The sequence below is a fragment of the Orycteropus afer genome, unplaced genomic scaffold (genome assembly GCF_000298275.1).
Source record: "Orycteropus afer afer isolate SDZICR_OR568_19922 unplaced genomic scaffold, OryAfe1.0 scaffold00027, whole genome shotgun sequence".
NCBI classification, from domain to species: domain Eukaryota; kingdom Metazoa; phylum Chordata; class Mammalia; order Tubulidentata; family Orycteropodidae; genus Orycteropus; species Orycteropus afer.
The window spans coordinates 6381727-6391920 of record NW_006921614.1 but is presented as its reverse complement, the minus strand read 5'-3'; the positions used below and the strand labels follow the sequence as shown (position 1 = coordinate 6391920).

The 10194-nt window shown below is 38.8% G+C and overlaps 1 non-coding gene across 1 annotated transcript; it reads left to right on the top strand.

Moving 5' to 3' along the window:
• Positions 1 to 643: 643 nt before the first annotated feature.
• On the top strand, positions 644 to 754 carry LOC122149506. Its single transcript, XR_006163166.1, has one exon. It is a non-coding gene; the product is annotated as a U6 spliceosomal RNA (small nuclear RNA).
• The last annotated feature ends 9440 nt before the right edge of the window (positions 755 to 10194 follow it).

Genomic DNA, 10194 nt, shown 5'->3' with positions numbered 1-10194 from the left:
AAAAGAAGGAACCAAAATTAACACCTTAACACAGTATCTCCAACAATTAGAAAAAGAACAACACAAAAAAGACTACCACAACCAGAAAAAAGGGAACTCAGGTAGCGTAGTGCCTACGGCACCTGACTACTAACCAGAAGGCTGGTTGTTCAAACCCACCAGCCATTCCTCAGAAGGAAGGTTGGGCAATCTGCTTCCACAGAGATCCCACCATGGAAACCCAAGGAGGGGTCGCTATGAGTTGAATTGACTCAACGGCCATGAGTAGTAGACCAGAAGAAAGGAAACAATAAAGATTCAAGCAGAAGTACATGAAGCAGAAAAACAATAGAAAGAATCAATAAGACTTGTCCAAAGAGCAAATTAGTTCTTTGAAAGGATTAAAAAAGTGACAAACCTCTGGCAAATTTAACTAAGGAAAAGGAGAAAATGGAAATAACATGAGTAAGAAGTGAAATAAGCAATGTCATGCAGAACCAACTGAAATTAGAAGCCTCTAACATATATGCACTCCTCGGAAGGAAGGTTGGGCAATCCTACTTCCGTAGTGATACTGCCTCGGAAACCCAAGGAGGGGTCGCTATGAGTCTGGTCTGACTCGAGGGCACGTAACAACGACAACAACATAATACTATAAAGAACTGTATTCCAAAAATTTCAGCAGTACTTATACTAAAATTGGAATGATACAGAGAAGATTAGCATGGCCCTGCACAAGGATGAAATGCAAATTCGTGAAGTGTTCCTTTTTTTTTTTTTTTTTAAGAACTCTGGTGGCGTAGTGCCTAAGGCATTTGACTGTTAACCAGAAGGCTGCCCGTTCAAACCCACCAGCCACCCCTCAGAAGGAAGGTTGGACAATCTACATCTGTAGTGATACTGCCTCAGAAACCAAAGGAGGGGTTGCTATGAATCAGATTCAACTCGACAACAGTGAGTTTTAGAGTGAGAGAAAAAGTAAACTAATTTCTAGAAACACATTTCCTACCCAATCTAATATAATCTGAGACAGAAAATTTGAACACAGTAATCACAAAAGAACAAATTGAAAAGACCATAAAAAACACTCCCAACAATAACAAAAAGTCCTGACCCAGATAGCTTCAGTGGAGAATCCTACCAAACATTCAGAAAAAAAGCTGACACCAATTCTACTCACATTATCCCAGAATATGCAAAAAGATGGAATATTCCAAACTCATTCTTTGAAGCAAGCATGATTCTGATACCAAAACCAGACAAATATGTCACTAAAAAGATAATTATAGACCAACAATCCCCATTAACATAGATACAAAAATTCTCAACAAACTTCAGGCAATAGAATCCAAAGTATATCAAAAAATAATACATCATGACCAAATGGAACTTATACCAAGTATGCAAGGATGGTTCAACATTAGAAAAACAATCAACATAATCTACCACATAAATAAAAGAACCACATGATCATATCAATTGATGCATAAAAGGCATTTGATAAAATCCAACACCCATTCCTAATAAACATATTCAGTAAAATAAGAATAGAAGGGAAACTCCTCAACATAATCAAATGTATATACATAAAGCCAATGGCCACCATGAATCCTACTGGAGATAAACTGAAAACATTCTCATTGCAAATGGGAATCATGAAAGGATCCCTTTATCACCTCCGTATTCAACATTGTATTGCAAGTCTTAGCCAGAGCAATAAAGCAAGAAAGGGAAATAAAAGGCATCCAAATTGGTAATGAAGAAGTAAAATTGTTTGTATTTTGCAGATTGTATTATCCTATACATAGAAAATCCCAGAGACTACTGGAACTAATAGGATTCAGCAAAGTGGCAGTGTACGATAGCAACATACAAAAATCAGATGGATTCCTCTATAGTAACAAAGAGAACTCTGAATAGGAAATCAGGAAAACAGTAGCATTTACAATAGCCACTCAAAAGATAAAGTACTTAGGAATAAAGCTAATCATAAATACAAAAGACCTATAGAAACAAACAAACAAACAAAACTTACAAAACACTACCACAAGAAACCAAAAGAGACCTACATAAATGCAAGAATATACCAGGCTTACAGATAGGAAAGAAGCTCTAGTGTTGCAGTGGTTAAAGCCTTCAGTTGCTAACCAAAATGTTGGCAGTTCAAATCCACCAATCACTCCATGGGAGAAAGATGAGGCAATCTGCTTCTGTAGAGATTTACAGCCTTGGAAACCCTGTGTGGGGGGATAGTTCTACTTTGTCTTATAGGGTTTCTATGAGTCAAAATAGAATCAATGGCAGTGAGGTTTTTTTTTTTTTTTTTTTTTTCCTTCTTTTATGGGTAGGAAGACTTAACTTTGTGAAAATACCAATATTACCCAAAGCAATATGTAGATATAATGCAATCCCAATGCAGATTCCATCATCATCTTTTAAAGAGATGGAAAAGCAAATCACCAACTTTTTATATGAAAATGAAAGAGACCCTGGATAAGCAAAGCACAACTAAAAAAGAAGAATGAAGTAGGAAGCCTCACACTTCTTGATCTATGTAACCACAGTAGTCAATACAGCCTGGTCCTGGTACAATGGAACAGATCTGTGGCAAAGGGAGGAAACTCATTAAATGAAGAAGAGGTAGTCTCTTTAACAAATGGTACTGGCAAAACTGGATATCCATATGCAGAATAATGAAACAGGCCATGTCTCTCATCATATGAAAATATTAACCCAAGATAGGTCAAAGACCAAAATGTGAAACCTAAACCTATAAAGGTCATCAAAGGAAAAATAGGGACACACTTAGGATCCCTAATATAAGGCACTATTAAACATAACTGAAAGTGCATAAACAGTGAAAGATAAATTAGGTGACTGGGACCTGTAAAATTAAACACTTAAGCATCAAAAGTCTTCATCAAAAGTGTGAAAAGAGAACCTACAGACAGAAAAATTTCTGGCAATGACATATCTCACAAGGGACTGATCTCTAAAACTTACAGAAATACTCAACATCTCAACAACAAAAAGACAAACAATTGAATAAAAAAAATGAGCATAGGACACAAACAGATATTCCCTAAAAAAGACATTGAGGCAGCCAACAAATTCAGGAAGAAATGCTCATGATCATTTGCTACTGTTACGTTGTTATGTGCCATCGAGTCAGACCCGACTCATAGCGACCCCTCCTTGGGTTTCCGAGGCAGTATCACTATGGAGGTAGATTGCCCAACCTTCTTTCCAAGAAGCAAATCCAAACAACAACGGGATATCATCTCATCTCAGCATTAATGTTGTTAGATGCCATCATGTTGGCTTTGACTCATAGCGACCCCATGTACCATAGAATGAAACTCTGCCCAGTCCTGTGCCATTCTCACAATCTTTGCTGCATTTGAGCCCATCATTGCAGACACTCTGGTGTGCTGTGGTTAAAATATTGGACTGCTAGCCAAAAGGTCAGCAGTTCAAGCCTACCAGATGCTCAGTGGAAAAAATATGAAGCAGTCTGCTTCTATAAAGAGTTATAGCCTTGGAAACCTTATGGGGCAGTTCTACAGCATAAATAACAAAGTTAAACAAAACAAAACAAAACAAAACAAAATGCTGATAAGGGTGTAGAGAGATTGGAACTCTCATACATTGCTACTGGGATTGTAAAAGTATATAACTATTGTAGAAAGCTGTATAACACTTCCTTAAAAATTTGGAAATAGAAATATCATATGATTTAGCAATCTCCCTACTAGATATATATCCTAGAGAAATAAGAACTGTGACGTGAATGGGTATATGCACACCCATGTTATTGCAGTATTATTCACAATGTCAAAAAGGAGGAAACAACCCAAGTCCCCATCCACAGATGAATGGATAAACAAACTATGGTACATACACACAATGGAGTACTACACAATGTTAAACAATAACAATGAATCCACAAAACACTTCATAAAGGATATTATGGTGAGTGGAATAAATCAATCACAAAAGGACAAATATTTATGAGATCACAATTATAAAAAGTCCAGAAACGTTCATTGGCACTTCTGGCTAGATGGTGAAATAGGCAGACAAGGTACCCAGACCCTCTAAACACAAAGACAAAAAAAAAAAAAAAAAAAAAATTGAAACAGATACAGAGAATAATCCTGGGACCCTGAACTTCAAGGGGAAGGTAAACAAAGTGGATTAAATACCAATTAGTAGAAGAAACTGAATGAAAACACAATAAGGAGAAAAACAGAGCTGTGGACTGCCACCCAGCCTAATGGTGTGGCCATGCTGAATATTTGGAAGTGGTGTTCTGGTCAGGGCTTGCTGAGGACTGCACAGGCAATCACACTGGTATTTGGTGATGAGAAAGGTGCAATATTCCCTTTGTACCCTATACCATCATGGTGAATGGAGATGTGGCCATTCCTCACTCCCATCCACCTTACAGACTAGCAGAAATATCATCCCAGACTGGGCATCCTACAACCAGCTGCCAGGAACTGGTTCCAGGGCTAGAGGCCCTGCTCTCTGCCATTTTTTTGGCCAGTAGGAAATTTTTCTGGGACCAGGTGCCCTACACCCAGCTATCTTTTGGAATGGCAGAAACCTTTCACGGGAACAGGGGCACTGTGTCCAGCTGCTTTTTGGGACAGCAGGAACTTTTTATGGCATCAGACTCCCTGTCCTTAGGTGCTTTTAGAGCTGGCAAGAACTCCCTCTAGAGCCAGTTGCCTTACTTCCCATTGATTTTGGACTGACAGGAACTTTTTTAATTTTAAAAAAATGTTTTATTTTGATTTAGGTGAAAGTTTACAGACCACATTCATTTTCCATTCAACAGTTCATACACATTTTGTTTCATGACATTAATTGCAATCTCCACAATGTAAGAGCTCTCTTCCCATTTCCTCCCTGTGGTTACTTTTTCCCTGTGTCACTCTTTTCTATGCATTTCTGCCTTCTGAGCTTTCTCCCTGTGCAAATGCTGCTCCTCTGATCTCCTATAGTTGATTGTTCTAATTAGTACACCTCCCTGTGGTATAACTGTTCCAGCAGGAACTCTCTCTGAATCAAGACATCCTGGCCCCAGACACCTCATGGGCCAGCAGAAACTCTATCTGGGGTCAGGTACTCTTCTCTAAATTGCCTTTAGGTAGACAGGAACTAATTCCAGGGCCAGAATACCCGCTTCTAGCTGCCTTTTGGGTTGTCAGGAACTTTTTCTGGGTCCAGGAATCCTGTATCCAGCTGCCTTTTGGGACAGCATGAACTTTTTCTGGGACTAGATGCTCTGTTTCCTGCTGCTTTGGGGCTGTCGGGAACTTCTTCTGTAGTCAGGAGCCTTTCTCCCAGCTGCTGTTTAGGCTGCCAGGAACTTTTGTAGAGTCCAGGTGCCCTGTCCCCAAACAACTTCTGGGCCAGCAGGAACTCATCTGGAGTCAGGCATCCTGCCCCTAGTTGCTTTCTGGGTAAGTAGTAATTAGTTCTGGAACCAGGAACCCTGCTTCCAGCAGCCTGTTGGTCTGGCAGGAACATTGTCTTTAACATGGTGCCCTACACCCAGCACACTTTTGGGATGGCAGGAGCTATTTCTGGTACTATGCATTCTATTTCCACCCACATTTTGGGGTAGCAGGAACTCCCTCTGGGACCAGGAACCCTGTCTCCTGCTGTTTTTTGGGCTGGCATGTACTCCTTCTGGAACCAGGTGCCCCGCTCCCTGCTACCTGCCTGGCCAAGAGGGACACCATCTGGGTGTCCTGGCATTGAGCCTTCTTTTTAAAAAATTATTTTTTCCCCCTTCTTTTTCTTTTCTTTCTTTGTTTCTTATATTTTTCCCTATTCTTTGTTCCTTTTTTATCTTCTTTTGGTTTTCTCCATCCCTTTTTTGTCATTTAGCATTTTTGTTAGTTTTTCTTTACTATTCTTTTTCTATTGCTCTCTTTTCTTTTTTTTCTCCTTCCCTACACTTTGTTTTGCTTTCCTTTTTCTCCTTCTCCTTTTCTTGTCTTTTTTCCCTTTTTATCTTTTTATTCCCTCATTTTTTCTTTTGTAGTTGTTTGTTATAATGTTTGTGCTTTTTGTTCTCTTGTTTTTATTTGTTTATTTATTTATTTATTTAATTATTTATCTCCCACCTGGCTGGAGACAGCAACTGTACCCACATGACTCAATAATAGCCATGTTTCCTACAGCTCCACTCAAAGGGTGAGGGCCATCACTCACTTCTGCAGCAACTGATCAATGATAGAAGGAGACCAGTATCAGCCCAACCTGCTATCAACTGCTCTACATGAACAGTGAACAGAGAACTATGCACACATTCTCATCATCTATCACACACACCAAGAGACAGGTGGGAAGTGACTAAGTGTCAACAAACTAGAGAACAAAATAGGACACCAGCTCTACTCTCTCATATTTATTAAAACAACATAAAGCAAACAAATAAACAAAAAAACCTGGGCAAATCACACCAGCACACAATCACCAATTAAATATAAATGTAATGACATCACAATGTCTCAGAGACAACTGACAATCTCAGTGCACACAAGAAAGCGAGATAAAGTAATACAAACAAAGGACCAAATACACAGCCAGAAAACCTCCCTGGGGAAAGAAAAAGTGGCATTGGGAGCTACCTGGTAAGGAATTTAAAATAAATATATTTAGGAACTTTTCACGGATTAGAATGGATTCAAAGAGCTCTGGTGTTGCAGTGGCTAAGGAATTCAGCTGCTAACCAAAAGGTCAATGGTTTGAACCCACCAGCCACTGTGCAGGAGAAATATGAGGCAGTCTGCTTCCATAAAGATTTATAGCCTTGGATATCCTATGGGGTTGCTATGAGTTGGAATTAACCCAATGGTAATGGATTTGGCTTTGGTTTTGGTTCAACAGGTTGAGAGACAGATCAAGGAAAACACTGGAAAAATCAAGGAAAACACTGAAAAAATTAAAGAAAACACAGACAAAACCAGAAGAATTTAAGAAAACAATAGAAAAACAACCAGAGAAAATAATTGAAAAATTAGAAATCATACACAAACAGCAAAGGTTAATACTAAGATTTCAGAAATAAATAACACATTGAAAGGGCAAAAGAATCAATGGCAGAGTGAATTAGTGAAATTGAAGGCAAGTCTCTCAATACTACTTTGTTAAGAGAACAGTCAGAAAAAAATGACCCCCCAAATGAAGAAAGTCAAAGAGGAATAAATTATGTGTGATTGGAAGTCCAGAAATGGAAGAGACAAATAAAACCACATAGGAAATTGTTGAAGATTTGTTGGAAGAGTACGTCCCTAATATAATGAAAGATAAGAAGAGATGCATTCAAGAAGTTCAGTGAGCCCCCAGCAGGATAGACTCTTTAAGAAATCATGAAGACATATCATAATCAGATTTCCCAAAACCAAAGATGAAGAATTCTGAATACAGCATGGGAAAAATGAAGAGTTACCTACAAAGAATAGTCAATATGATTAAACTCTGATTTCTCAGCAGAAACTAAGCAGGTGAGAAGGCAATGGGATGATACATTAAAAAAAAAAATAAAAAAAAAAATTGACAACCAAGAATTATATACCTAGCAAAATTGCCCCTCAGATATGATGGTGAAATTAGGACATATCCAATTAAACAGAAATTAAAGAGATTTGTAAAAATCAGACCACCTTTGAAGAGATGCTAAAGGGAGTCCTTCAGACAGAGAACCAACAACAGCAGACAACAACCTGTGATTAACACATGACAACATAACCCAGAAATCAATCTAGATATACCCACTGCTATCAAGTCAAATTCTGACTCATAGCAACACTTTAGGACAGAGTAGAACTGATTGCCCAATCTTCCTTCTGAGGAATGGCTGGTGGGTTTGAACCTCTAGCCTTTTGGTTAGCAGTCAAATGCCTTAGACATTATGCTTCTCCTGTGGAGTGACTGGTGGTTTTGAATCATTGACTTTTTCATTAGCAGCCCGATACTTTAACCGCAGTGTGATCAGAGAAGTATCCAAAGTTAAATAAACTTAGAAATCTGAAAACAGGGAACCAGAGTCATCAACTTGTAAGTGAGGACAACTACAAAGTAAAAAGAGGGAATAAATAATGTAGTTACAGAACTTCCAAATGGAGAGAGAATCAAGGCAATTTTGTGATAAAACAGATGGTTTTAAACTTGTGAAGTGTGGTAATTAAAGTTGTGTATCATCTTGGCTGGGCTGTGGTTTTGAGTGGTTTGGAAGCTGAATATAGTTATTGCCCACGATGAGATTGTAATCACCTCCATGGTAGAATCTGCTGTGAGCAGCTGGTTACTTGCCTTCAGGGTGTAGCCTGCTTCCAGTATATATGGAGAAGCTTTGAGGAAGGTCTCTGGCTTTTTGGCACATTTGGATCCTGCATTTGCCTGAGACTTCATCTCCAATTCCTGGACTTGAACCAGTGGCCAGCCATGTTACCTACCAATATTGGGATTGTTTCTGGATTGAAGCAGTGGCCTGCTGATGTTGATATTGTGCCATTTTACCTTCTGATCTTGGGTTCATCAGCCTCAGCAGCCAGCACCTGCATGAGTGAGAAAAAGCCTCCAGCTCCAGTGGGCCCAGAACAAGAGGCAGGGCTGAAGTGCAGGTCAAAGGGCCTTCTCCCAGCTCCTGGAGCTGGCACTCTGAATATGGACTTCTGGCCTCCTAAACTGTAAAAGAATAAATTCTTGTTTGTTAAAGCCATCCTCTTCTGGTATTTCTGTTATATCAGTACTAGAGGACTAGGACAGGAAGAAACAATAAATCACAGTGTAACTTAAAAAAAAAGTCAATAAACCTCATCAAAATGAAAAAAGAGGAAACGCACAAATATTTAGCAAATACAAAAATAATAGCAATGAAGGAAATGATAAAAATTTCATAAACAAAATGAGCTCAGCACAGAAAATTTTATGGAATAAAAAAATCAGCAACACCACAAAAAAACACATATCAAAATGATTGCAATAAAATCATTCTTGCTGACAACTGCATTGAATGTAAATGAATTAAATACACCAATCAAAAGACAGAGAGCGGCAGAATGGATAAGAAAACATGATCCATCAATATGCTGTGTATAAGGGATATACCTTAGACACAAAGACAAAAATAAACTAAAAATCAAAAGTTGGGAAAAAAATATATCAAAATATACCAAAAAATCTATCAAGCAAATAACTGCTGCCCAGGTGACAGGGAGTAGTGGCAGACAGGTCCAACAGGAACAGGAAGGGGGTAGCACATGAAGTGAGCAGAGTGGTTGGAACAGCTAAGGGAGACAAACTTATCTGTCGGTTTGTCGTACTGTGGTGGCTTGTGTTGCTGTAAGGCTGGAGGCTGTGCCAGCAGGGGTACCCATGGTGGACTGGTTTTGGTGGAGTTTCTAGACTGAGACAGATTCGGAAGAAAGAAAAGACCATCCACTTCTCAAAGAATTGGCTGGTGAAAACCTTATGAATAGTAGTGAAATATTGTCTAATATATTACTGGAAAATTTTATGAATAGCCCTGAAACATTGTCTGATACAGTGCTGGAAGATGAGCCCCTCTGATTGGAAGACACTCAAAATATGACTGGGAAAGAGCTCCCTCATCAGAGTAGAGCCTACCTTAATGATATGGATAAATTAGAACTTTGGGGCCTCCATTTGCTGAAGTGGCATGACTCAATATGAGAAGAAACAGCTGCAAACCCACTGATAATCAGAATATGGAATGTACATAGTATGAATCTAGGAAAATTGGAGGTTGTCAAAAATCAAATGCAACACATAAAGATTGATATCCTAGGAATTAGTAAGCTGAAATGGGCTGGTTTAGGGCAATTATGAATCAGATAACCATATGATCCACTATGCCAGGAATGACAAATTGAAGAGGAATGGTGTGACATTCACCATCACAAAGAATGTTTCAAGATCTATCCTGAAATACAATGCTGTCAGTGATAGAATACTATCCATATGCCTACAGGGAAAGCCAGGTAATACTACTATTATTCAAATTTATGCACTGACCACCAAAGCCAAAGATGAGGAAATTGAAGATTTTTACCAACTTCTGCAGTCTGAAATGGACCAAACATGCAATCAAGATGTGTTGATTATCACTGGTGACTGGAATGCAAAAGTTGGAAACAAAGAAGAATCACTGGTAGTTGGAAAATTTGGCCTATG